The 27,571-nt window shown below is 44.5% G+C and overlaps 1 protein-coding gene across 2 annotated transcripts in view; it reads right to left on the reverse strand.

The window, feature by feature from the left end:
• Positions 1-23,092, reverse strand: part of COL22A1 (collagen type XXII alpha 1 chain) — a 261,520-nt gene extending 238,428 nt beyond the window's left edge. The window contains exon 1 of one of the 2 annotated variants that reach the window (XM_053313307.1): positions 23,010-23,092. The gene's annotated coding sequence lies outside the window, so the exon portion shown is untranslated. Of the gene's footprint in view, positions 1-12,112; positions 12,557-23,009 lie in introns of those variants that run through there. The other variant, XM_053313306.1, reaches the window with a different exon arrangement.
• Between the last annotated feature and the right edge of the window lie 4,479 nt (positions 23,093-27,571).

Raw genomic sequence — 27,571 nt, forward strand, 5'->3', positions numbered from 1 at the left:
TGTGAACTTCAGATTTCTTCCCAAATAAATGAGACAAGTGACATTTCACTGGGGAGGGGGCAACCAGGGCTCACGGATGTTCAGACAAACAGGGTTAAGAGAGCACTCACTCTCTTAACCCCGTTTAAGAGGGTGGCTGGCTTGCTGGGTTTGCCACTGAGGCATCGCTGGTATTGGGCATGATTCGACTGTTTTTCACACACAGGCAAGAATGGGTTTGGCTTCATTAGCCCAGTTTTGCCTGCACATGAGAACAGCCTCTATGGTTTGCTGCCTTCAGATGAACAATACAAAAGGAACTTTAGAAACTATAGGAACATAGGAAGCTGCCATATACTGAGTCAGACCATTGGTCTATCTAGCTCAGTATTATCTGCACAGACTGGCAGTGGCTTCTCCAAAGTTGCAGGCAGGAATATCTCTCAGCCCTATCTCGGAGAAGCCAGGGGGGGAACTTGGAACCTAGATGCTCTTCCCAGCGCAGCTCCATCCCCTAAGGGGAATATCTTACAGTGCTGACTCATCAAGTCTCCCATTCATATGCAACCAGGGCAGACTCTGCTTAGCTAACGGGACAAGACATGCTTGCAACCACAAGACAGAGAAGCAAGTGTGAATTTGAGATGACTGCTGCTCATGTATGTAATGGCAAACCACAATTTGGCACAGTGCTGACCTGAACAATTACACTGACATGGTTTTTTGGCAATAGTGTTCAGTGAAATGGGTTTATTGAGGCTCAGACAAAACAGGGCTTTTTGCCTCTCCAGTAAGCTTTGGAGAGATTACCCATGGCATCATCCTGGGTTTCCTTATAATCATTCTTGCAGGCAGTGACAGTAAGCAAAGGACGTGGAACTGGAAGAGTTCACAGTGATTTTCACAACCCACACAAGGCCGCCTGACCAGTATTTGAGAGACTTGCATGCCATGCACACTCCTGATTTCCAGTCATAAGGAACCAGAAATTGTCACCAGTGCTGTATTGGCACCGTACGAACCCGACGTTTAACCAGGCTTGATAGTCTAAGACTTGATCTGTGGTTGCTCATCTCAGTTAAATGTTGGGTTAGCACGGTGCCAACCCAACACTGGTGATAATTCCCAGGTTCTCGTGATCAGAAATCAGGAGTGCACGTGATGCACAGATCTCCTGATTCCTCACTGTCATGGGGATTGTGAGAACCAGCCCATTGCCTGGCTAGTACCAGACAGCATCCACCTCACCCCCCAAATGATGCAATGTCATTAGGGGATGATAAAGTGTTATCCTCTAGTAAATTTTAGGGGGGGGGATTGTGGCCCTTGCAGGGTAGCCATTTTCTCAGAAGGCACTGAGGAATGCTACAACGTTGTGACATCATGTCAATTTCCTGTGCAATTCTAGGGGAAATGGAAGTTTTCCAGGGCTGACTGTCACTGTTGACAGCAATAAGGAGTAAAGTGACACTTGCATGGATGCCATTGCACTAGTAAGCCTCCCTGCAAATACTTGTCCCCACCCCACCCTTGAAACCACCCTAAATGCCCCATATCTCTGCTACCTGAAAATGGGGAAATAAAAATGAAGGGGAACTTTTGAAACATCACTATTTTGCTGTTATGTCTGGATTCATCCATTGTTTCCCATTTTTTCAACAGTGTTTCGAGGATGTTCCCCCCAAAACCCTAATGAACATGAAACCTATCAGGCATGAATTATGCAAACAAATGCAAGTTAATTACACATTAGCCAGAAGATTCAGAACATTAAACAGATCCAAGGATCAAAATATAGTTGCATTCAGGCATGGGTTGCTGAGAGAAAAATACAAACACAGGCAAAGAAATCTCACTCTGTGAGCCTCTTCTCACGATCTGTGAGAAGGGCTCCAGAGTGGGCTTTGGGGAAGGTGGGTTAAACCTAGCCTCCCCGCATGTGATCACAGCAGCATTGCTGGGTGTGCTTCCCACATGCTCAGATGATTACCCACATGCCCAGGCAGCGGGGAGAGTCAGGGGCTGGGATGTGTCATCCCAACCCCCCAGAAATACCATGATGCACTGTGTGAGTGTGCAGTGCATCATGGGGTCCCCCCCTCCCTGGGTAGCTTTTCCTCCTATCTTGTTTCCACACAATCACTTCTTCTCAGTTTTCCTCTTACCTTGCTTCCACACAACCAAAAATTGGGAGCACACACAGCCCCCAGACCTGAGTAGAATACAGTTTGGATTGTGTGAATTTCCTCAGATAGTACGATCCCCAATGCACATTAAAGTCATCCGATAAAGTCTGTCTCCGGCTGACACCAGCTCAGCTGGTGGCGACTCAGAATCGGGCATTTTCTGTAGCTGCTCCTGGGCTCTTTTTGGCCTGGCCTTTAGTGATTACTGAAATTATTTTAAATTTGTTTTAATGACTTATTTGTTTTTATCTCTTTTATATTTGTGAACCGCCTAGAGCCATCTGGGTGGGTGTGGTGGTATAAAAATATAATTAAAAAATACCAAAGGGGCAATCATTATTTACAACAGAAGCCATTGGATCACTAAGAAAAATAGCCTTGTTCTATCTTATCAGAGCCCGCTTCTCTCTCTCTCTCTCTCTCTCTCTCTCACACACACACACACACACACACACACACTGCCCCATTTCAGACATCACAGCCAAACCACAGTTTAGCCATCAGGATGATGCCTGTCTCATGGGCTCCCTTGTCCCCATATGCACTCCAGTCCTCTATTTCCTAGTTCATTATAATCATAGATTGATACTACATCCAAATCAGCCAAACCGGAGGCAAACTATGGGTTCGGAGGCAAAATATTCTTACTAGCAATCTTAAGTTTGCCTCCAAACCATAATTGGAAACCCAGTTTGGCTGTGACATCTGAACCAGGTCTATGCATCAAGAAGGTCTCAGGTTTCAGCTTAGATTAAGGACCTTCAAAAGCTTTCTGTTTAGTAATTACCAGCCAAGAACTCTGCAAATGGTGTCTAGGCCAAGCATATTACAAGGAAGCAGATTTGGGCTAGGTATTAGGAAGGATGTCCTAACCGTTAGAGCTGTTAGACAGTGGAACAATCTGCCTCATGCAACAGTGAGCTCTCTTTCAATTCAGGTTTTCAAACAGAGGCCGCACAAGATGCTGAACTAGAAGGTCCCTTCCAAATCTAAGGTCCCTTTCAACTCTAAATCCCATGATGCGTGGAGAATCAATCCTGGATTTGGGGGAACAAATGCGAACATTTGTCCATCACTATTGTGTTTCTTGCTCTGAGTGTATTTTGTAATACACAGGGAGAAAAATTAATAGGAAAGTTTACAGTATGTTTATCCTGAGTTAATTTTGGACACATAGAAAGTTCACTAAAATAAACAAAACAGAATGATACATATGGAGAAGATGCAAAAAAAAGAGAGCAAAAAAAAAAAGGACATAGAAAATATATCTATAAGAATCTAAGACCTGAGCAAGCCTAAAATAACTGAAGTGAATAAAGTTAAACATCTAAAACAAATTAAGGGAGGAGGGAAGCGGAGTGATATTTCAGGCCCAAATGAAGTTGAGTTAATTTCTCAAATTGGACATAAAAGGTACAGCCCATGTAATTGGGGAAAATCTGCAAAAAAAAAAAAGCATACAAACCTCGGAATTACACCACAGGGAGCCGTGCAATTAAGACAGCAAAGCAGGGAAATTACTGAGTCAAGCATTAGTCAAGTTATGAAAGACGAGAGCCAAATCAGGATGTGCACCCTCACTCCATATGGATGAAGGCTGCTAGAGGGAATTGCACTCGCTAGCAGTTCAGGGTGGAGATTTATGTTCTCCACCTCTTACCAGATGAAGCAGAGAATGTAGCTTTAATGTGTCAATTTAGTCATACCACGAGTAATCCTAATTACTCCACTGATGTAGCCATGGAAACATCCCACACTTGGAATCTGAGATAAACAGGAAGTATAAAAAGCTGTACCTGACAGAACAGGGAACTAAATGGTACAATATGAGGTGCTGTTTCCTGTCCCTTTGCAACATAGTATGGTATAAGGATCAAATCCTGAACAGTTACGAGGTCCCTCCCCAAGGGAGCAGCTCCTTTCTATAAGGAGGGGAAATGGTAGTGTATCCATCCTGCTTTGCTTTTTCCTAATAAAGCTCCCATTAACAGGCTATAAAAGAGATTTAATGGACATATTTTCACAGGGACCCATATGTAATACTGGAACAATTTCAGCCTCACAACGTCAGTGAAATTTTCACTTCAGTGATGAGAGGATGTGTAATATCTCAGTTAGTTAATAAGTGGGGTGTGAAGAGCCACAGAACTAAATGTATCCGCCAAGCAAAGGGACACACAGAGAACTGATTTCATGCATCATGTCCAAATATGCATTATACAGATCCAAACAAATATTTGGAGAGTGTAAATTGATAGTGGGTGTTGGTGAAATCCATTCTTGAACAAACCTAAGCACTCCCATGCAATTTTGCTGTAAAGTGTGCCATCACGTCGGTGTGGACTCCTGGTGCCCACAGAGCCCTGTGGTTGTCTTTGGTAGAAAACAGGAAGGGTTTACCATTGCCTCCTCCCACACAGTATGTGATGATGCCTTTCAGCATCTTCCTATATCGCTGCTGCCCAATATAGGTGTTTCCCATAGTCTGGCAAACATACCAGCAGGGATTCAAACCGGCAACCTTCTGCTTGCTAGTCAAGCATTTCCCCGCTGCACCAATTAAGATGTTCATTTATTCAATGTAACTAATTAAGTCAGTGTCCAAAATGGCTGTATTGACCCAGAGTCCACAACACTTCATGACCACCAAAATAATGAATGATGATTTTGCCATCATAAGAGGCATCATAATGATTATGATGCCATCATAAGAGGCATCTACTGCTACATCTGAGTTGGACTATTGCAGCTGAAGGTGTCTCCCCATGTACTGGGATTTAGCCAGGCAAGCGTAACATCAAAACTTGTCTTGGGCCCTTAGTCACCTGAGTAATTGAATGCATGGGTCTACCACACTTCAGCTTTTTACAATCCATCCATCCATTCCATTCAAAAGCTTCAATCTATTTATTTATTTGGCACATTTATATACCACCAAAAACTTGCATCTCATGGTGGTTTACAAAAATTAACACAATACAATCACATTAAAACCATAAACACAACAACAACAGTAGCTAATCTGCCAGTCCAACACAGAGAAAGAACTGTGTTTCAGAGGCAAACTGGGAGAAGAAACAGACTGATTATCATCAACAGGTCCTTTTCTTGGGTGGTGGGGGGAAGCTTCTACGGTTGGCCCCTGGGCCCCTACCCCATTGTAAATGGTGCACATGCAAGCACATGACCCCTAACCACACCCCTTATATCAACATCAGATGCAGGGAGGCATGGCCAGTATTGGGAAGAGGGACAGTTCCATCTCTCTCCTCATCCTCAGCAGTTAGTACTTAATTTGAGGCTGACTGTCAGCTTTTCTTCTCTGTCTCTCGGAGAGACAGAGAAACCTCCAATAGGCAGGGGGGAAGCTCCAAATGAAGCTGAATGAAGCGCTGTCCAAAGAATCAACAGGGGGCAGAGGCACCCCCTTCCTGGTACTGACTGGATCTGGGGGGGGGGGCTAATTGGCCCCTTGCCCCCCTCCCCCATGGACACCCATGCTGATGGAAGAAAACTGATGGTCATCATTCAAGCCTCCATTCCCCCTTACAAGCGTTTCTCTAGGATTCCTTCTTCTGGTCATGTTAAGTAGGGATGTGCACAGAACTGGAGGCAGGCAGTACAAAGGGGGGGGGCTTAACTTTAAGGACAGGGAGGGTGTCCTTACCCCTCCCGCCACATTTCCCTCACCGGTGCTCCATTTTGAAAGTCTTCGTCAGGGTGGCAGTGTACCTCCCTCCAGCTCCGGTGTCCTCCGCGGACATAATTAAAAGGAAGTACCCAGCGCACATATGCATAGTGGGCATGTGTGCATGCACATCACTCCTACTGAGGCACACACCCAACATGTGCGCAAGCATGACATGCACACATGTGCGCCTGGCGTGTGCACACACGCTGGGTCATTCCTTTTACTTCTGGACACCGGGGCAGCAGGGAGCTACACTGCCACCCCAATGGAGACTTTCTAAATGGAGCGCTGGTGGGGGAAACCCAGCGGGAGGGATAAGGGCACCCTCCCCTGACCTTAAAAGGTATCCCCCCACCTTCGAACTGGCAGAACTGCCGGTCATTCCAACTGGTTCAGAAGGCCCATAAAGGTTCCATGCACATCCCTAATCTTAGGCACCTCCCTACCTTTTATATGCCATGACTGATTTATTTATCTTTATTTATTTATTTACATTTATATCCCGCTCTTCCTACAAGGAGTCCAGAGTGGTGGCTCTGTAAGGTACATAATTCATAGCTACTCCCAGAACCGCTATGGCAGCCCTAAGTGTAGTGGGATATTAAGCAAGACAGCAAACTCACTACATCCCTCCTGACATGCATATGCTCCTCTTCGCACTCTTTTCACTAACATAAGGCTATAGCCATTGCCTTCCATTGCTCAGCTTCTACTGCCTGCCATTTTAGTCCCAGCCAGTTGGCCCCAGAAAGTGAGGGGGGAAGAGTAAAAAACCAAAAGGTTGCTAGATAGTGATGCAAGGCCAGCCCACGGTATTGCCAGAGGCGTAACTATAGGGGGGGCAGGGGGGGCACGTGCCCCGGGCACCATCTTTTCTGGTCACATGGGGGGCGCCGCCATGACAAATTTTTTTTTTAATTTTTTTAAAAAAATTTGTTAATACAAATGTTTCCTGCTCAGTGCAGCAGCGCTGCAGCAGTCAAGGGAGCGCGTCAGCGCCCCCTCCCCCACGAGCGGTCCCTTCCGCGCCGCCCGGCCCCCCCATTGCTTTGCTGGCACCTGGCGGCCAGTCAGTGGCCTGGCTTGGCAGCGGCAGCGGGCGCTTGTGAGGAAAAACCTAAGTATAATGTAGTATGTTGGGGGGGCGGGGAGGGGCACGGGGGGGGCGCCATTTCAGTGCTTGCCCCGGGCGCCGTTTTCCCTAGTTACGCCTCTGTGCCTTGCCCCACATCCCAGATGGGAGACAACCATCTTTCCAAACTGATCTTTTCCAGCTTTGAAAGTGGTACAAGGGGCCAGGAGGAGACCAGAACCTCTTTTTCTCCCCTCATGCTTCTTGCAAACTTTGCAACAAATGCAAGGAGAGGTGCTCTTTGCAAAACTTGCAAGGCTCAGGTTGGCTGAGTTTGGCTGCTCCAATGGTGGGGGCATTTTTTCCCCATTTTTAAAAAACATTTTATATCCTGCTCTTCTTCCAAGGAGCCCAGAGCAGTGTACTACATACTTAAGTAGGTTGGGCTGAGAGAGAAGTGACTGGCCCAGAGTCACCCAACTAGTATCATGGCTGAATGGGGATTTGAACTCAGGTCTCCCTGGTCCTAGTCCAGCACTCTAACCGCTACACCACGCTGCCTCTTGAAGTCCTACTGATGGTAATCTGCTAGGGCTTTGCACAGGGGGGCATACCTATATGGGTGGGGGAGGGTGCTCTTACCCCTCCCACCGCTTACTCCCCACCGGCACTCCATTTTAAACTGGTCCAGCGGGGCAGCAGCATACCTCCCTGCTGTCCCATCCTCTCGTCGGACCAGAAGTAACTGCACGCTGGGCAGACGCACGCTGGATACTTCCGGTTACTTCTGGTCTGACAAGAGAACGAGTCGGCAGGGACAGGGGCATAGCTAGGGGAGAGGGGGCCCATGTTCATCCCTCTCTTGGGCAGCCCCCCCAGAGTGAGGGAGACAATGAAGAAAATAGGGAGGGATGGAGCTGGAGGGCCCTCAGGAGCTGGGAGCCCGTGTTCTTTGAACCCTTTCGTTCAATTATAGCTACACCCCTGGGCAGGGAGGTACACTGCCGCCCTGCTGGACCAGTTTTAAATGTAGTGCTGGGGGGGGGGAAGAGGTGGGAGGGGTAAGAGCACCCTCCCTGCCCTTAAAAGTATGCCCCGCCTTCGAACCAAGAGCCAGCGTGGTGTAGTGGTTAGAGTGCTGGACTAGGACCGGGGAGACCCAAGTTCAAATCCCCATTCAGCCATGAAACTAGCTGGGTGACTCTTGGCCAGTCGCTTCTCTCTCAGCCTAATCTACTTCACAGGGTTGTTGTGAGGAGAAACCTAAGTATGTAGTACACCGCTCTGGGCTCCTTGGAGGAAGAGCTTGATAAAAAATGTAAAACAACAACAACAACAACAACAACAACCTGAAATCCCAGTCGTTTGAACCTGTTTGGAGGCCCATAAAAGGGCCTCTGAACAGGTTTGTGCACATCCCTATAATCCGCTGCCTGAGGTGAATGCCTCATGCCTCATGAAGGGCTGTCTCTGAAGCTATGTTCTGACTCAGAAAAGAGTCCTGCTGTAGGAGTTGTGTTCTCATACCTCCATCTTGAGAGAGGCAAAATCACCAGAGTCATGGAGGAAGTGAGCCCATCCAACCCAGAACTGCAGCAACAATAGGCAGGTGGAGATGAAAATGAACACACCACACCTAGTGGAGTAGAGCAACTATATCATTTGACCTGGGCCAGAGAGACCTTGGTTCAAGGCCCTGGACATCCATGAAGCTTACTCAGTGATCTTGTGCCCATCATTTCTCTCTCAGCCCAACATACTTCACAGGACTATTGTGAGAAAAATGAGAACACTACAAGTATGCTGCCCTGAACTCCTTTGAGGAAGGCTAGGAAAGAAGTTTACTACACAGCAGCGAAACACTAGTAACTTGCAACTGCAAGAGCATGACCAAATGCAAGTGTATGGTTTGTTTCAGGGGCATAAGAAGCTCTGAAGCGGCCCATATGCAAGAATTGAGCATGGGCCCATTGTTCCCTCTAACAGAAAATCTACAGCTAGGGATTCTGGGAGCAACACAGGGAAGACTGCATGGGCCCCACTGGTAATTTTCCAATAAGGATCAATGGGAAACTCAAAAGAATCAATAACCCCAGAACAGCTGGGCAGAACGTTCTCAAAATCCATATGGTAGTAGCACATGGTGTAGTAGCACATTGTAGTGGCACAGGTCATTCCACCCATTAATTTTTGATGGGTTTAAAAAAAAAGATTAAAAAATTCATTTAAGATCAACAGGTGGGCTGACCTCTTTAAACACCTACACATTTAATGCTATTATAATGTAAGAACGCCATCAAAATTTCAGAGCTTTCTGCCCAGCCATTCAAGAATTATTACTCTTTTTTATATTTTTCCCATTAAGCCCTATGGGGAAAGTATTATATAAGTAGGAAATTCATGCACCGCTTCACCCAGTGGCAACCCTGTTCATTGCACATGTTTGCTCAACTGTAGATCCACCTCTGATTTGTTTGATGTGTGATTTGTACCTTTTGACATTCACTTTCCAAGAATTGTATTTGGAAGCCAGTGAAGTGTGCTTCAGAGAACATACCCCCAAACAGCAGAAGTAACAGAAAATTACCAATACAATTTACTCTACTGACCCCAAGATGATTGTTGAGGGTTTCCATTCTAAATGTGTGTGTTTTCAAGCTCTTTCACCTTAATAGGTGTGCATGAGAAGGAAGATTTAAGAGTGATTATAATGAGCCTTAATATGTGCCTTAAGGGAAAATGTTATAATGTGACTTTAAAAAAAAAAAAGGCCTTTAAGCAGACACATCTACCAAGCATTCCACAGAAAATATCTACTGAAGAGTATTCCAGTCAATTTAGGAAGTAAAGGCACAAATATCTTTTTAAATGCCATCATCTTTTCAGCATCAAAAGCTAGCTCTGACATGCAGCACAGAAATGTTTGCCCTGAAACTATTAATATTAGCAACAAGAGTCAAACATGAATGTGTTTGTAGCTTTACACACAAAGATACATTTGGTTTATAACTGCTCCTCTGCCCATAATCCTGCAAATCAATTATCAATTATGAAATTTTTGAATTTCAAAATAATTGCAGTGGGGTGCTATGAGCACCGCAGTTATTTTGAAATTGGGAGATATGTTCTCCAATGCCTTTCTCAAGAGTTCTGGTGATCCTCCCTGTACATAGACATTTGCAGGGACATGTGCTGAAACATCTGAGTCTTTTTTAATGATTTGCAGAATCATGGAAATATGATTGTTTTTCCAAAAATGTTTGGTGATAATATATGTAATTCTTACAGTGAAAATGTCCCTGTACAGGTTGGTGCAAGGGGGGGCAACAACATCTGGGGACCCTAATTTGAGAACCCCTGTTCTGGAGGCTGCAGTAACACCTGATGGATCTCCCGGTGGAGGGAGCTCCTCAATGCAGGTGCCTCTACTGGAAAAGCCCAGTTTCTACTGGAAGCCGTACAGTCTTCCTAATGACAGTGGTGGCACCTGTATTTGCTGTTGACATAAAGAACAGGCCATTCCCATTTTGGTGGGCTATTCCTGCATGCCTGTGGAAACCTAAGAAGACAACGCATAATTAGGTGGCAGCCAAGCCACTGTCAGACTAAATATGACTTGAAATAGTTTGTTATGGGAATGGCAACACCACTTTGAGAAATTGTGGGTACCAGTGGACATTATTTTAAGCCCTTTAAGTATATATTTAAAAATCTAGCTTACAGTGTAGCTGTGCTCAATGTATGGCATTAGCCGAGACCAAGGACCAAACTACATGTTACATTAAAGCAGGGGTTCACAAGCTTGGGTGCCTAGATATTGATGGACTACAACTCCCATCACCCCCATCCTCAATGGCCAAAGACAACATCCGGGGACCCAACATAGGAAGCTGCCATATACTGAGTCAGACCATAGGTCCATCTCGCTCAGTATTGTCTACACAGACTGGAAGTGGCTTCTCCAAGGTTGCAGGCAGGAATCTCATCCCTATCTTGGAGATATCAGGGAAGGAACTTGGAACCTAGATGCTCTTCCCCTAAGGGGAATTTCTTACACTTCTAGTCTCCCTATGCAACCAGAGCAGACCCTGCATAGCTAAGGGGACACAGCATGCTTGCTACCACAAGACCAGCTGTCTTCTGGACACAAGCTTGAGACCCCCTGCATTTAACCCCATTGTCAGGCTTGCATTTTACTCAACAAGTAGCAAATGTGGGGAAAGTGATCTGCAACAGTATCATGGCATGAAGGAAGGTAATTTGACTGTTTCATCCCACAATAGTCCTGATCCAACGAGTAATCCCAAGAAAAATGCTCCCATTCTCACCCATGATACTCTTTTTTCTCCTAGTGCAAATGGAAGCCATGTGGAACAATTCAGGCTGTGGTTGTGGTGAGGGCAAAGGTTAAAAAAAACCCCTCCCTTCCATGGCACTATCCTAATCTGGATTGGACCCACCCCCCAGCATCTTCCTTAATAAATACAAGTTAAGCATATATGTTCTAATGATGTGCTTAACTTAACGTGTAATTTGGCCCTGAGCTGGAAAGCCATATATAACTTACTGTAAACTAGCCTCATGGGCTATTTATTCCAAAGCAGATAGGTCACATATTAGCCAACAACTCATCAGCAGTTAGATCTAAAGTAATTTTGGGAGGAATTAAAAGCAGGATTGTATTATGACAGACAAACATCAATTGAAAACTATCAGGATATGTTATTTGTTACATGGATCCTGAAAGGCTTCCTAGAGATTATTTATTTTCTGTGTAAACTGCTTTGAGCACTTTTGTTGACAAGTGTTATATAAATATTCATAGTAGTAGTAGTGGTATTCTTGTATCAGATACAATTCTGCTGACTTGTGTTGGACTCATCACTCATGGATGAGAAAGAATTCCCTTAACCTGGTCAATTTAAGACACAGACCACTTTCAACATTTAAGACAAGCCCTGTGTAATTCAAAAGCATCTTCTGGCATTCCAGACATTTGAGGGTTCAATAAAGTTTCCACCTTGCTTATTCAATGTGTCCTTCACATCCATAAGGGAGTGGGGGAGAGTCCTACTCTTTTTCCTTAACTGGCACAGAGGAAAAACAGAGAGACCAACAAGAAAGCAACCGTTGAATTCAGTTTTCCAAGTATTCACTTAATGCAATTGCAAGATTTCCTCTTACCTGTGGCAGCTGAGAGCTTCTAGCTGGAGGAAATGGTTCCAGCGCTCAGCTAAATGCACTTGCAGCCAGAATGGAACTGGAAGCTTGTTCTCCAGACTGAAAAAAGCAAACCAGAAGCAGCCCAAGCTCAGCAGGATGTTTGGGTACTTTAAAAAGAAAAAGGAGGGGGAAAATCTCTCCACATCCTAATCCCAAACAGTGAAACACACTGCCTAAAAAGACAGATTTAGAAAAAGGAAATTAAGCAAGGGGGAGGAAACTGAAGAAGTGAACTTCAGAGATTCCACAGCAGCAAGGACAGAGCTATGAGCCCCTGCTGCTTAGAGTGAAGCTAACTTTGGAAGATGGAAAGCAAAAGGAAGAGGGAAAGGAGGAGGAGGAGGGAACATTGGGAGGGGTCTGTAGAAGAGATGAGGGTGGTGCAAATTGAGGTGGGATGGAGGCAGAGAGAACTTGATGGGAGAGGAGGGAAGAAGAGAAGGTGAGGAGGGGAACAGGAAAACAAAAAGAAGGGTTTAAGAGCACAGGAAGGAGACAGATCAGTCAGGAAAGAGAGTGATGGTGACTTGACTCTGGAGGAAGAAGTTTAGGTGGGGAAAAGGTAAAACAGGATAAATGTTGGCTTGCACTGGATAGACCTAACAAAAGTCTTCTTCTTATGGTATCTAGGGGTTGTAAGATGGGACAGGTTGTGAGCTGAGGAAAATGCAAGAGATGGGAAAGTGGTTATTTTAGGGAAGGAGATTATGGGCAGCTTCAGACACAACTGTGCCAACTAACTTGGAGAAAACCACTGGTTTTTCTGATGGGCATGCACTTCTGATGCTTGCAAGTGCTTTCACCCTTTTCTGTGTTGTGTGAACCCACCAATATTGGGTGGACAATGTTGCATCCCCTCCACCACCTGACATTCTCTGCCCACCTTCAAATATAAGGTACAAAGGTTGGACAAATGTTAAATTTGCTGGGAAGAGGAAATGCCTTTCAAACAGGCATTGTTTTTCTTGTTTCTCTTTTCTGTCCACTTTATCCCTCTGTCAATCCTCACTAGATTCCCCTCTGAGACAGTTTGAACTGGTTCCATTCTAACCCAAATCATGAACTGGTTCGACTGGGCACCAACTGAACTGGGCTGGTTTGGCTCCAATCTGGTTTCAATTCATGTCAAACCAGCAAAACCAGTTTTGTGCACATCCCTGCCCTAGGCAGGGTCCACCTTGGTTTGCATTAGAGTGGGAGACTACATGTGTGAGCAAACCAAGGTGGACCCTGCTTAGCAAAGGGGACAATTCATGCTTGCTACCACAAAACCCAATGGCACATACTGGAAATGACTTGATTAGGAAGCCAGAGGTTGCAGGTTCGAATCCCTGCTGGTATGTTTCCCAGACTATGGTAAACACCAATATCAGGCAGCAGTGATATAGGAAGATACTGAAAGGTATCATCTCATACTGTGCGGGAGGAGGCCATGGTAAGCCCCTCCTGTATTCTACCAAAGACAACCACAGGGCTCTGTGGTCACCAGAAGTCAACACCGACTCAACAGCACACTTTGTGCTGTCAACAAAACCAGCTTTCCTCTCATTTTCTTTTCCTTTCCATCCCCACTCCTTCCCCTTTTTCCTTTGTAAATCAGACTCACCTCACATGTTCTCCACCTGCTTCCCCAAGGAAGGTCAGGGGAAGATTCATGACAGGAAGGTTGGGCGGGGGGGAGAGATAGATGGTGAAGGTATGATTCCCTGCCCATAATGAGCCACATTTTGTGGCATTTGCTGTTTGATTCAAGGCTTGGGGGACCCTTCCTATGACTGCTATCTCCCCCTCTCCCCAAGGTGATTCGTGTGGGGGTGCAGTGGTGGGTTGAGCTCTCTCAGGAGTGGGGCAGATAGGAGGCCATGGACCAGATACCTCAAGACCTTGGGCTGTTTCAAGCACTCTGAGAGGAGGAGGGGAGAAAAAGACCAACAGCTCCTAGGACAATTTTAGCTTCCGTTGGTCAAGTATTTTGGTCTCTTTATAGATGCTTCTGAAATAACTCACTATAGGGGAGGGGATGGAGGGAAAGATGACACTAAGACTAAGAATGGAACTCCCCCCAGCCCACCTGCTTTTTTGAGAGATGGATTCAGGTTGTCGCTTATCCTGCAGGGATAATGGAGTCGCAAGGAACAAGAATGTGCCCCAGCAGATTTGGACAGGAAATTAGATTCTTGCCAAATTGCTTTCTAGTTTGTGGTCTCAATGAAAAGACCTTTGGAAATTGCAAGAGTATTTTGGGAGGTCCTTCAGCTGTGGCTTGATGGAAGGAGCCACCCCACCCTGCTGCAGAAATCCCAGGTTATTATTTCTGTGCAGGCTCATTGGGCAGCCCTGATCCCAGGCCTCTATTATGAGGTATGGCACTCACAGCTGGTGCGGAATGTTTGTCTACAAGGTTTCTACAAGCGGGATGGGGAATCTGACATGTTTTACTGCAGTAGTTAAATCTTGTGGCTGCTAGATGAGAGATACTTGTGTATGACTTCTCCTGAATAAAATACTATGTTTAACTCTCTCTGCTGAAGTCACAGAATCTGAACTTCCGAGATACACACTGGAACTAGGGGTGTGCACAGACCAGTTCGCAGTCAAACTTTGCAAACCAAGCGGTCTGATCGCAATCCACTCTGAACGGGTTCAAACTGGTTCCACTGGTCCACTTGGTCGGTCTGGCCAAAACAAGCCACAGTCAGTGGCAGTTCAGTCTGAATTCAGACCAAACTACCAGAACACATACTGCTACTTCTCTTGTGAGCAAGAGACAATGATGTGCTAGTGCCATAAAAGACATGGGCAGACACTAAGCACAGATCTGAAATCTAAAGGGATTGCAATCAAACAACATTGGAATTCAAAGAAAGAGAAAGGTTCTCAGCAGCAACAGAGCAGTGTAGTCGTACTGTGCCTGGCTTCACATGGAGCACAGAACAGATGGTTCAGCTGAGTTGCCACAACCCCAACTGTACGTGAATGCCCTACTACTGATCTTGGGAACGATATGCTGGGATTGGATAGGGGGGCGGAGAAATGTTCCCCCTAACAGAGATTCCCACATGTTGTCAACTACAACTCCCAGAATCCCAAGCTGCAATGGCTTTTTCTTGGGCATTATGGGAGTTGAAGTCAACAACATCTGGGAATCCTTGTTAGAGGGAACACTGGAGGAGAGCTATTATTGGGCAAACACGTCCCAAGAATTCTTGCCTCCTTGACTCTGGGATGGCCTGGCTTGCCTCCCCTCCCTTGTTTTCCCTCCCTCACCAGCCAACTGGACAGCCACTCTTGCCACCTGCTGCCATGCTTCAGCCAGCTTTCTTGTTCCCAGCAGGCGCGGAGCCAGCCGAGCGGCGGCCTGTGTCCAGCCCCGCTAGGCGGCCCCTTCCAAAATGCCTGTGTGCATGATGTCATGCGCATGGGGCGTAGCTTGGACTCCATAGGGGCCCAGAGCAAACTCCCCCCTCCCATGCCTGGGCTGCCGAGAGCCCGGGCAAACTTTCGGCAAAGTATTTCAGGGAGCTCCGACTGCCTAACAGAAAGTTTTTCCCTTCCTCTCCCTCTCTGGAGGGAGAGAGAGGGGAAAACATCCTATTAGGCAGCCAACACTGCCTGAAATGACACTCCGAGAGCTCGTTTGGGCTCTCGGCAGCCCAGGCCATGCCCCCTTGTCATGTGACTTTGTCATGTGCAAGGGGGTGTGGCCTGGGCTGCCGAGAGCCCGAACGAGCTCTCAGAGCGTCATTTCAGGCCAGAGAGGGAAAGGAAGGGAAAAACGTTCTATTAGGCAGTTGGAGCTGCCTGAAATACTTGGCAGAAAGTTTTCCCGGCCTCTTGCAGCCTGGGAATGGGAGGGGGGAGTTCGCTCTGGGCTTCTATGGAGCCCAAGCCACACAGGGTGGGGCTCTCTCTGTGGCTTCTCGCCATTGGTGGCTTGGGTTCTTTGAACCCTTTCGCCCAATGGTGGCTCCTCCCCTTGTTCCCAGTGAGGAGTTCCTGCAGCCTGCCACTGCTTCCCAGCTGCTTAGGGTTCTGACCCAAAGTTATCTGGGAATGAGGGTGTATACCCTGTAACATCAGGGTGCACGGACACTCTTCATTCCCAGCTGTCTTGGCGGCTGGAGTGCAGAGCACAGGCAGTAGGAGTGCTCTGTTACTGTGGTTTGGAGGTGGCTGCTGCCACCAGGGGAGGGGGCGTGCCTCCATTGCCAGTACAGCTGGGTATTCTGGGAGTCATAGTCAACAACATCTGGGAATCCCAGTTAGAGGGAACACTGGTAAGTATGGAGTCTCATAATTTTGTGTTGGAAAGCAATTTGTGCCAATAATGTTACTGCAGCACAAGCACTGTGGCTGGCTGGCAGTGGATTCTGGTTCAGGGATTCTTTTTTTCGCCACCTTTGGACTGTGTGTTTGGCAAAATGTGGTGTTCTCTGTTGGGAGAGACTGTGTTTGCTGCTTCTTTTCTGCAGCATCATTTTTCAAGGCAGGGATGCAACATGTAGGCACTCAGCTTGTTTCACCCATAGGGAACAATGGGGAACTTGAATCACCCCATTGTTCTGCATGGGTGGGTCCTAGGGACAACAAAGTAGGTTGGGTGGTATGGTATGTTGGATGCACAAAAGAAATGGGCAAGCAGGAGATTTTTTTAAAAAAACATACACCCCCATAGGTTCCTATAGGGGTCTTGGGAATGGTTTTTATATATATATAAAAATAAATATTACCTGCTTGCCCATTTCTTTTGTGGGTTGGGTGTTACTTAGCACCCATCATGCTGTACCACCCAGCCCAATTTGGTGTCCCTAGGACCTACCCATGGAGAATAATGGAGTGATTTGAGTTCCCCATTGTTTCCTATCGGTGAATCGGAATTTTCTTTTTGGAATTTTTTGATTTGATTAGTTGAACCAGCCAGCAATGGCCAGCTGGTTCAATGAATCAATTCTATTTTCTGCTATCAATTTGAGATTGAATCACAATTCATTCGATCAATTCATGCACATCTCTTGTTTGGACATCACACCTAATCTTGGCATACTATTCTTGAGACTGGAAGGACAGAATGTGTGCATGCTTGGGACTTCAGCAGATTGGCTGAAGTACCAGTTCAGCACTACACGTGAAGTTAGCCTGTATCTCAGTGGATAGTGCTTATTGTATCTACCCATAATTCTCATGTGTTATTGGGACCCTTGCATGATCAGCATATTTGGTCACCAAACATTTAGCATGAAAACGGATACAACTTTCACCGGAATGGAATGGAATCTTTAGTTCAGTCATTGATCAAACAAAAATACAATACAATAGCTAAGTAGTAACCTACAGTAATCATAGTTCTGCCAGTACTTTCTTACAAAACACCATTTGCAACATAACAATATATCATACAATTGACACTCCCCATCTCTGGCAACTTTAAAAAGGCACTAAAGACACATTTATTCACACAGGCTTTTAATTAGATTTATAGTTTTAATAATTTTTAATATTGGGTTTTAAATGTTTTCAATGTTTTCAGTGATTATCATTGTTTTAAATGATCTGAGGTTTTATAGGTTTTTAATTGTAAACTGCCCAGAGATGCATGTTTTGGGCAGTATAGGGATATTTTAAATAAATAAATAAATAATGATTGTACCAATTGCTTCCCTACACAGCTTGCAATATAGCAAAATCTTGCCACATTGGTGGAAACATTAATATCACTGTTGGCTTATTTGGGAATCTAGACAAAATAGGTACAGTAACAAAAGTGCTAGTTGAATATCTCTTTAAAACAAATAGATCATGGAGGAGAGATCGATCAATGGCTACCAGTCGGAGGGCTGTGGGCCACCTCCAGCCTCAAAGGCAGGATGCCTCTGAGTACCAGTTGCAGGGGAGTAACATCAGGAGGGAGGACATGCCCTCAACTCCTGTCTGTAGGCATCCAGCAGCATCTGGTGGGCCACTGTGGGAAACAGGATGCTGGACTAGATGGGTCTCCTTGGGCCTGATCCAGCAGGGCTGTTCTTATGTTCCTAAACAGTGAAGCAACACATGATCAATAGTCTCAACTGCTCCTGACTGACATGGACATAACCGTTGAGAAAAAGGAATATGAAGATAGAGACCCTGAAAGGGATCTGAGGACAGTGCATTCAAGCGTGCCAAGGCAAATGCCCTTCCTGATTTGGCAAGAACAAGCACATGTAAATATTTAGCTGGTCTAGGAAGATGAGTTGCATTACCTAAGAAAGGTAAGTGTCTGTCTAACTGAGTCGCTATGTCCCAAATCCACTGCCTATTTATTTAATTTATTTATTTATTTATTGTTGATTCAACATATTTCTATACCGCTCAAAACTTGCATCTCTGTGCAGTTTACGATTAAAATCCTGTAAACAGTAAAATCAATTAAACAACTGCATCCTTTAAACAGTGAAATCATTAGCATTAAAATTAGTTAAAACCCCAAATTAAAAGTATTAAAACTATAAATCTAGTTAAAAGCTTGGGTGATTAGATATGTCTCCAGGGCCTTTTTAAAAGTTGCCAAGGATGAGGAGGCTCTTATTTCAACAGGGAGCCCATTTGAAAGACCAGAGGCAGCAATGGAGTCCCCGAGTAGCAGCCAGATGAGCTAGTGGCAACCACAGATGAACCTCTCCAGATGAACTCAACGGGAGATGGGGCTCATGGTGAAGAAGATGTTATCTTAAATACCCAGGGCCCAAGCTGTTTAGGGCTTTATAGGTAATAACCAGTACCTTGCATTTTTCCCTTAAACCTATCAGCAGCCAGAATAGCTCTTTACATTATCTCCTTGGCTTTTAAGGTCCCTAAGGAGACCAATGTTTGGATACATTACCCATAACTTTCTTTTTTCCTCTTAACTCCCTCTTTCCAAACAGATGCAAAATTGTACTTCAGGACCAGAGGTGCAAGGCCTGCTTGATCAAAATTTAGTTTCAAATAATAAGAGATCTTTGCAACCCAAACATTGGCTTCAATTGGCACTAACCTCAATTCCAGCCTTAACGCTACATTGGGTGTCCCTCTTGGCACCCCAAGGATCGTTCTAAAGAATTTGATTTGTACCAACTCTAGGGAGTGGAAATCCTTGTAACAGCTGAGCACCATATAGTAGTTGGGCTAATGTTTTCCCTTTGACGACCTCCATTGCCATAGGGATGTAACCACCACCCTTCCTGGGGGAAAATCTAATGAGCGCCATTGCATGTTTTTGTGCCTCTTGTGCAAACATTCACTGCCATTCTCACTTCTCTAGAGATCAGATTGTGATCATGCTTTTTCTGTCTGTCTACCTTGTGGTTAACTATATATACCACTATTTAAAATTTTTAAAAAGCTACATAGATGAACAAATGTGTGATTATGTCTTGGAAATACCTGTATGTTTATTTTATTTATTATTTAACACATGTTGTTCAAGTATAACATGAAATTTTTCTTGAGACTTAATCTTTGGAAAGTGAATGGCATTCATGATAACAATTGTATCATACCCTGATAACAGTCATTAAAGCAGTCAGGAAGAGTATCAGAAACTGACCGTGGCTAATGGATAAGATTTTGATGGGATGACAATTTTTTTAATGCTGCATTAATGCAAATTTCAATGGGCTTCTTTGGTTCTTGGCCAAAGTTCCATTCCAAAGGTGGCTTTTCCTCCTAATGGAGCTTCTTCTACAAACTAAAGATGTTCTTAGGTGAAATCCCATTGTCTTACACCTGGACTAATGCCGTGCCAACACACCGGCATTTTCTGTTGCACAATGGTGAAGGGACGATTTTTAGCCATCTTTCCTTCTTTCTGCAGGTGCCTGTCCCTTTCAAATTATGTGCATGAGGGCTGCACAGCCCTAAGGGACATAGTTTCATGAGGCACAGGTGATTGCAGAGGGAAAGAAAGAACATTAAAAATTGCCCAATGCTTGCTGCATGGGGAGAACGACTGGGCCTATCCCCAGCACAGCATCCCTCTAGTGTCTGTTGCTGGTGTCTATCTTAAGTTTCTTTTTTTAGATTCTGAGCCCTTTGGGGAAAGGGAGCCATTTTAGTTATTTATTTATATCTATGGAAACTGCTTTGGGAACTTTTGTTGAAAAGCGCTATTCGCCGTATTCATTGTGCAACGGAAAACATTGTTGTGTTGATTCAGCCTGGTGTGGATGTTGGCCATTGTATTTTACACTTGTTAGTGATGTGTTTTGTGTTTTGTAGTTGTTGTTGTTTTGGTCAATCACCTTGTGCTTGTTTTAACACGAAAGACATCATTAAAACAATCATTAAAAAGCATTAGAACAAAAAGCATTAGAAGTAGGAATCATTCAAATAATTAAATATGCATAAGGTATGTTTTTCAGGCTGTGTCCTGACCATGCTAAGCTGGAAAACAGCATCTATCTCTCACACAGACTGCCCAGGATTGGGTTTTCAATGTAGGACAGCCACATTTTTATTTTAGATAAGGTATTATGCTTGGAATCCTGACATTTTGGAGATGAACCCTTTACCACTGTCAGAGATGCACCAAGTTAATTTTGGAGGCTGGACCTAAAGGCCTTTTGAGAACACCCCCACCCCCACCCCGCCGCAAGTTAACCATCATTTTTAACATGTAGGTTCTTGAGGGCAAAAATCACACCACCCAGGACAGACTAGAGAGGATTTGGAAGGCCCCAGGGGTGTGGAGTCCCTGGACCTTGGCCCCAAAGCCCATGGCTAAGAACTCCCCTGAGCACAGTTTCTTTAAATCTTTAAAAAGATGACATTGAAATAGGGCAGTCCGTTCTCTGCATGACCGACTTACTGGCCACAGACACTCAGCATTGATTCCTATAGTGTTGTGGTTCCCACCTTAGCCTTAATTATTGCCAAAAGCCTATATGAGATCGTGATCAAGATTCTTACCCATGCCATGAAGCTTACTCCAAAGGGGGATTAGGGCTGGGAAGAGGGCAGTCACTGGATTGGCTACTCTCTCTGACCGAATTGATGTACACTGAATTACTACCCCAAGAATGCCTTACGCTGGCTTCATCTAACTCTGTACCACTTAGAGATGAATACAGTGGAGCCTAACAGCCTCTCTTACAGGGGCAGCAAGCCTGACATTTTCAAGCACTATTATGAACACGAATCTTGATCATTCATTTTCTTGGGTAGTGCTAGTCTGAATGGTGGATAGAGCTAGTTTGGCAGCCTGAGGGCGTATAAATAAGTTGCGGTTTCCTTACACCAGAAGCCTTGTTTTGTGGTTGTTACATGAAAAGGTGCGTGAAAGTTGTTCACACATTGTACAAAACTAACTGGGAATGACTTTGTTTACTTATTCAAATCACAACCCAACAGATCCGATGAGACAATGAATGCAAAAAAGCATAAGAAATGAAATAATATTCACCTTGACTGTGTTATAAATCATGGAATAATATAGTAGAAATAGTATTAGAAATTGATCTCACAAAGTAAAAATAATAATAAAACATGAGATCCACTAAATAGAACTATATAGTCCATAATATATGCAAAATGACAGCATCCGAATGATAATACAGTCAAGGTTAATGTATTTCATTTCTTATATAGCTTTTTTGCATTTATTGCAAAATCTGTTAGTTTGTGATTTGAATTCTTAGTTTCAGATCATTTTATGCTAAATGTGTGGTGTGTTGTTTACTTATCAAACATTTTCAGATTTTTCCAGTGGAAGTTCAGGGCTGAGCTTCAAAGAGAAATAAAGTCCACTACTGCCTTTAACCAATATACTGTACTTGTCTTGAAAAATAAACGATACTGGTGTAATGATGCATTTATTACGTCTCCTTTGCATCTTGTAAATCTTTATATCAACTGTTATGACAATAATCTTGATTGGCTGAGCAAATACCATTACAAATGATGCACACAAATTCCATTTGAGCTAGTCAAAGCTCCCATAAGAATGAGCAGTAAGTGTGCCGATGTCAGTTACAGTACATCCAAAAAGAAACGGCATATAAAAGAAAGAAATAAAACAATGAAGGAGCAGAAGGAGAAGTTGGTTCTACATGCTGAAGGTGTTGCCCCAAAGACCCAATCTGGATTAAAACATTACTGAAAACTCAAGAGGGCAGTGTGTGTGTGTATGTATGTATGTATGTGTGTATGTATGTATGTATTGGTTTATTTCGGCCCAAGGCCAGCATAAAGAGTGCAGTGGATTAATCTGCTTCAAGCTGACTATAATTAAGGGGTCAAGGGCCATTTCAATAGACATACTGCCATCTACTGGCCACTTTACAGCAGAGCAGTAGAGTGGATGTAATGACTTATGGGCCTCCATCTGTCATAGGTTCCTATAGAAACTTAGAGTTATGATTATTACTGTACCTGATGATCTCTTATTCATAGCCATTTTTAAGAGGCATGAGTTTCCCTAATAAATGCCACCAATGTGTCAGGAAGCTCAAACCAGTGGAGGCTCCTCTTTAGGGCCAAATGGGGCCAGGCAGGCCCTCCCAAGAAAAGAAGAAACTAAATCAAATATTGAATTGCATTGTGTGGCCTTAATCATTGCTGACTATTTAATCCTGGGTGGGGGTTTTCCCCATTGCTTCTCTCATGTCTGAATCCTGAGTCTTGGCTCTTGCTGGCTGAGGAAGGGGCCTGCAGATTACAGATCACATGACAAGGTTTCCCTGCTCCAGTCTTCCCAAAACAAGGAGGGCCAAGCTGGCTTTTCTTGTCTTGGCCCTCTCTGGGCAGGAAAGGTTCCATGGGGTTGGATAATGATCAGCTAATAGAAATTTTAAGCAAAAGAGAATTTTCAGCCAATCACAGAAAGCACAATGGTGTAAGATACCTTTAGGAAGGGCTGGATCCTCGGATACTCCTTGAGATACAACTGATCTCCAGTTGAGATAAGCTTTCCACTGTGAGTGCTGGGCCATGCACACAGAGACCAGTTGGAATGCTGGGAAGAAGAGGCAGAGTTCTAAAGAGCATATTATTCCCCACCCCTTTTCCTTTGCTGTTTGTAGACAGAGCAGGATGGCCTAGCTTACTGCAGTGGATGGAATTCAAGGTAAGTAGGCCTAGCCTAGTAGGCCTTTGGTTTCAAATGTGTGTTCCAGTTAGTGTTGGCAACTCCTACTCAACCTATTTCTGCATGACCCCTAGGCCCCGCAATGTTTTTCACAATAATAACCCAGGGGAATGGACCTGCCTGCTTCTCAAAGCGATTTACATAGCAAAAGGAATGAGAAAATGGTTCTCCCCTCCCTCACCAAGAATATGTTATTTTGTGGCCTATTCCTTTTTGTGGCATCAAAATAAGATTTTATAAAATGAATCATGGGGAATTGTTTTGAAATATGCCTCTTTGCCCTGCCACTGAAGTGCTTGCTGAGTCTTAAATCCTTATAATTGAGGTAAATCCAGGTATAGTTTGAAATCAGATTAGTGGTCAAACTCAATATGTATTTGCCTATACTGAGACTATTCTTACGAGTAGCCAAAACTGGGCTAAGGAAGCCAAGCCCGGTCTTAGCTGACCGTAATAACCAGGGGGATTGTGCCCAATCCTGGGGGCGTTTCAATGGCAAACCAGCCAAAGAGGCCAGCCTCTTAAATGGGGTTAAGGGAGTGAGCTCTCCTTTAGCCCTGTTTTTCCTATTTTATTTATTTATTATTTTATTTATTTGTTAGATTTCTATACCGCCATTCCAAAAATGGGTCAGGACGGTTTACAGAGAGAAATAAGAAATAAATAAGATGGATCCCTCTCCCCAAAGAGCTCACAATCTTTTTTTTAAATTAATTTTTATTAATTTTAACAATAATTTTTACATTAACATTCACAACAAATAAACAGATATGGACTTCCCGCTCACACCTCCTCGTGAATCATCAGTTATAGAGTTAACCCTTGCTATAATAATAATTCAAAACATAAATTTAAACCTTACAAACACGATTTTAATCTACCCAACCTGCACTTATTAGTAAATTTCAAACCCTGTTGTAAAATCAATAGTAGGAAAATAGTTCTTTGGATACAGCAAGAATGGTTTCCAATCTTCTTTAAAGCATTCTAAATCTTGGTCTCTTATCAATATTGTAAGTTTTGCCATCTCCGCATATTCCAAAATCTTTATCAGCCAATCTTCTTTTGAAGGCAGTTCATTGCTCTTCCATTTCTGTGCTCACAATCTAAAAAGAAAAATAGACACCAGCAACAGTCACTGGAGGTTCTGTGCTGGGGGTGGATAGGGCCAGTTATTCTCCCCCTGCGAAATAAAGAGAATCACCATGTTAAAAGGTGCCCTTTTGCCAAGTTAGCAGGGGTAATTTTCTGCCAGCACCATCTGCTTATAGCCAGGGTTAGGAGACTGCGGGGCTCTCGGCTGTCACCGGTGGGATATCCAGAATCTCTGCAAGTGTGAGGTGCATAATGGGATTTCCAGGACCTGGATAATGCATCCGGGCCCCCAACCCTCCACACTTCCTGGGGAAGTTGGGGATCATCTGATTGGAACCAAATTGGGTCTATTGTAAGGACACATATAGACACCTCAACAGGTGTTTATAATACTACTTCCACCATTTTTTTTAAAGTTGGAAACTTCAAAATAGGATTTAATTTGGATGCTAACAACTAACACTGTGCCAGAGTTTTAACATATATGTCTCTAATGTTTACAGATGAAGTAGAGATCACATTTTTGCCACATTACTGAATAAGTAGTATTCTCTGTATCTGTGTGCTCTATGGTTGACATCCTAACCAAAGGATCAGATATGAACCAGGAAGACATGTCCATGTTGCGGAGAGCTCTTTTCTTTTCTTCTTTTCCTTTCTTTCGGGGTTTAGCTAGGATGTGGCACAAACTGCCCATCAAGATGAAATTTCCTAAAAAGCCATTAGCTGGTTCCCATTAGCTATGCCTAGGGCTCAGCTGTTTTCCCTTCCTGCTTTGGAACAGTACAAAGTAAATAGCTCCTCAGACTTAGCTTTTCAAAGCAGCTCTGCACTAGTGTGATGTCTCCCATGGGGGTCATCAGGAGAATTCCTCAGATGAAGACCAAGAGCAGGAAGAGCAGCCTGAAACTCCGGTTGACTCAGCAGAGCCAGAACTGATGGGCCTGCAGGCCCCTCGCATCCACCCCTCCCTCCTCCTGAAGAAGCCTCCAAGGCCACTGAAGTCAAGGTGCCTGCCCCAGATCCCCGACAGCGATGTTTGGCCAGAGTAGAGGCCCAGAGGGAGGGATGCCGTAGGTCAGAGAGGCTGGTCAGAAGGAATAATTGTCCCAGATCTGACCCGGCTGAATCTCCCTGAAAAGGCCGAGCTGCAGTAATGGGCAGGGCTCTCAGCACACTGCCTATTTAGAGCAGCCCAAAAGCTGGGTCTGTGCTGGAAACAATGTCTGTGGTGACCAGCCCTACTATCCCGAGCAACCTTGACCTAGAAATCTGGACCTGTTTGTTTTTTTCTGACCCCAATTCGGGTTTACCCCTGACCCTGTGGAATTCCTGGTGTGGACTTTTGGCAGTGTTTGTGACTACTCTCCATTCCTGTCTGTCAGCTCTCCCTTCCCCTCTGAAAAAAGTGTTTTTGGCAGTTGCTGGGCAGTCAGCCAAGGCAGGTCATTACAGAGAGGGATGTGCAAATCGATTTGGGTACAAATCGATTTATACACAAAAGCTGATTCAGTTGATCTGAACAAATCACCACTTTGGTCCATTGGCAAGATTTGGGTCCAGAATCGATTTGAATTAATTCAAGCTTTGGATTCCTGCTATTAATTTCCCCAGATTCTCAGCTTTCATTTTTCTAAAAAGAAAAGCTCTAGCCCTTGTAGAAGTGGAGTTATGGAGCAAAATGTGTGGTCACTATTTTCCAAGTGTTTGGATTCTCTGGTGTATAATAACTTTCCTCAATGAATCCCTATGAGAATTCATTACTTAATTAATCCCATTAAGTAATTAATTCCCATTAAGTAATTAATGAATCTCTATGAGGATTCATTACATAGTTACCTTCATTTCTTCTGTTCAGGTTGACTGTCTTTTCAACAGTGCCAACTGCCAACTGTGATGTGGCAACTACACCCCCTCCCATCTGCAAGGCAGTGGGGTACTAATCAGTTTATATTTGAGGAATATTTTCAAGCGTTTAGACTCTTTGCTGTTTAATAACCTTTCCTCATAATGAATCCCTATGAGAATTCATTGCACACCGAACAGTCTAACCAATTCCTAAAAGATAAACTGAGTACCCAGTGGGTTGCGGGTTGGGGGAGGGGTGTAGCTGGCACATGGGATGCCACTAATTCCCCACCTGTCAGGAGCTTGCTCGTCTGACATCTGGGTCAAGGTCTCTGTCAAGGTAGCTGGAAGTCCAAGAGTCCTCTCCAGTCTGCAAAGAAACACAAGAGAGCAATTTACTACAAGTATCAAGTTCAAACTGCCTCCCACGCAACCTGGGTCGCTCACCAGATTCCATGTGTCCAGAGCCCCAAAAGGTGCAAGGCATCCCCAAGGGCTTGGATGAGGCTTGGCACGGCTGGTTGGTCTTGCTCAGGAAACAGGGTTCAATCAGGAAAGCCTGGGTCTCCAGCGGCCAACACAAAGCTGGAATTCCATGGAGTCCAAGGCTTGGGCTGAAGCACGCTCCAAACAACATGTTGTCTTCCAGCAGCGTTTCGCTAGCTTGCTGGTTGATTTATAGTGCTCGGCTAATGGCTCTCCTCCCCTGGCCAGCAGTCAGAGATTCAGTGATTATCTGGCTTGTTAAGGAGGCACTTACTCTTTCTGAGCATCTGCAGCTGCTGCCGTCATCTGGCTCATAGGGTTGTGCATTTTGGTTATTTTCTGTTTTGTTTTTGGCCCAGATCCAAAACACCCCCATTTTGTTCTTTGTTCAGAATCAGCCAATCTGAAACACCCCAGTTTTGTTCTTTGTTCGAAATTGCAAAATCCAAATCTGAATTTTTTTTTATTTTAAAAAATGGCCCTGGGGTAAAACTAGTGTGTGGGGGTGGTAGTGCCCAATGGGTGGAAGCTACCACCCAAATTTCAGAGGAATTGAGCAAAGGGCTGATTTTTTGGTGAATTTTTGAAGTTTAAGATTTTTCCCATAGGAATAAATGGAGGTTTCAGCAAAAGTATAGCTTCACGTTGGCTGGAAAGGGGGTGGCACAGAAGACAGCAGGGTGGGTGGTAGTGCCCAGTGGGGGCAAGGAATCTGCCAGAATTATTTCAAAGGAATTGGGCAGAGGGCTGCTTTTTAAAGATTTATGTGTCTTTAAGGTTCTTCCCCATAGGGAATTATGGTGGTTTCAGCAGCCCCATAACTCCACTTGGGGGGCACCGGGGTGAGCCCAGAGCAAGTGGTAGTGTAGAGCACATTGTGTGGCAACTAC

Source organism: Hemicordylus capensis, chromosome 4 (genome assembly GCF_027244095.1).
Source record: "Hemicordylus capensis ecotype Gifberg chromosome 4, rHemCap1.1.pri, whole genome shotgun sequence".
Taxonomy (NCBI): domain Eukaryota; kingdom Metazoa; phylum Chordata; class Lepidosauria; order Squamata; family Cordylidae; genus Hemicordylus; species Hemicordylus capensis.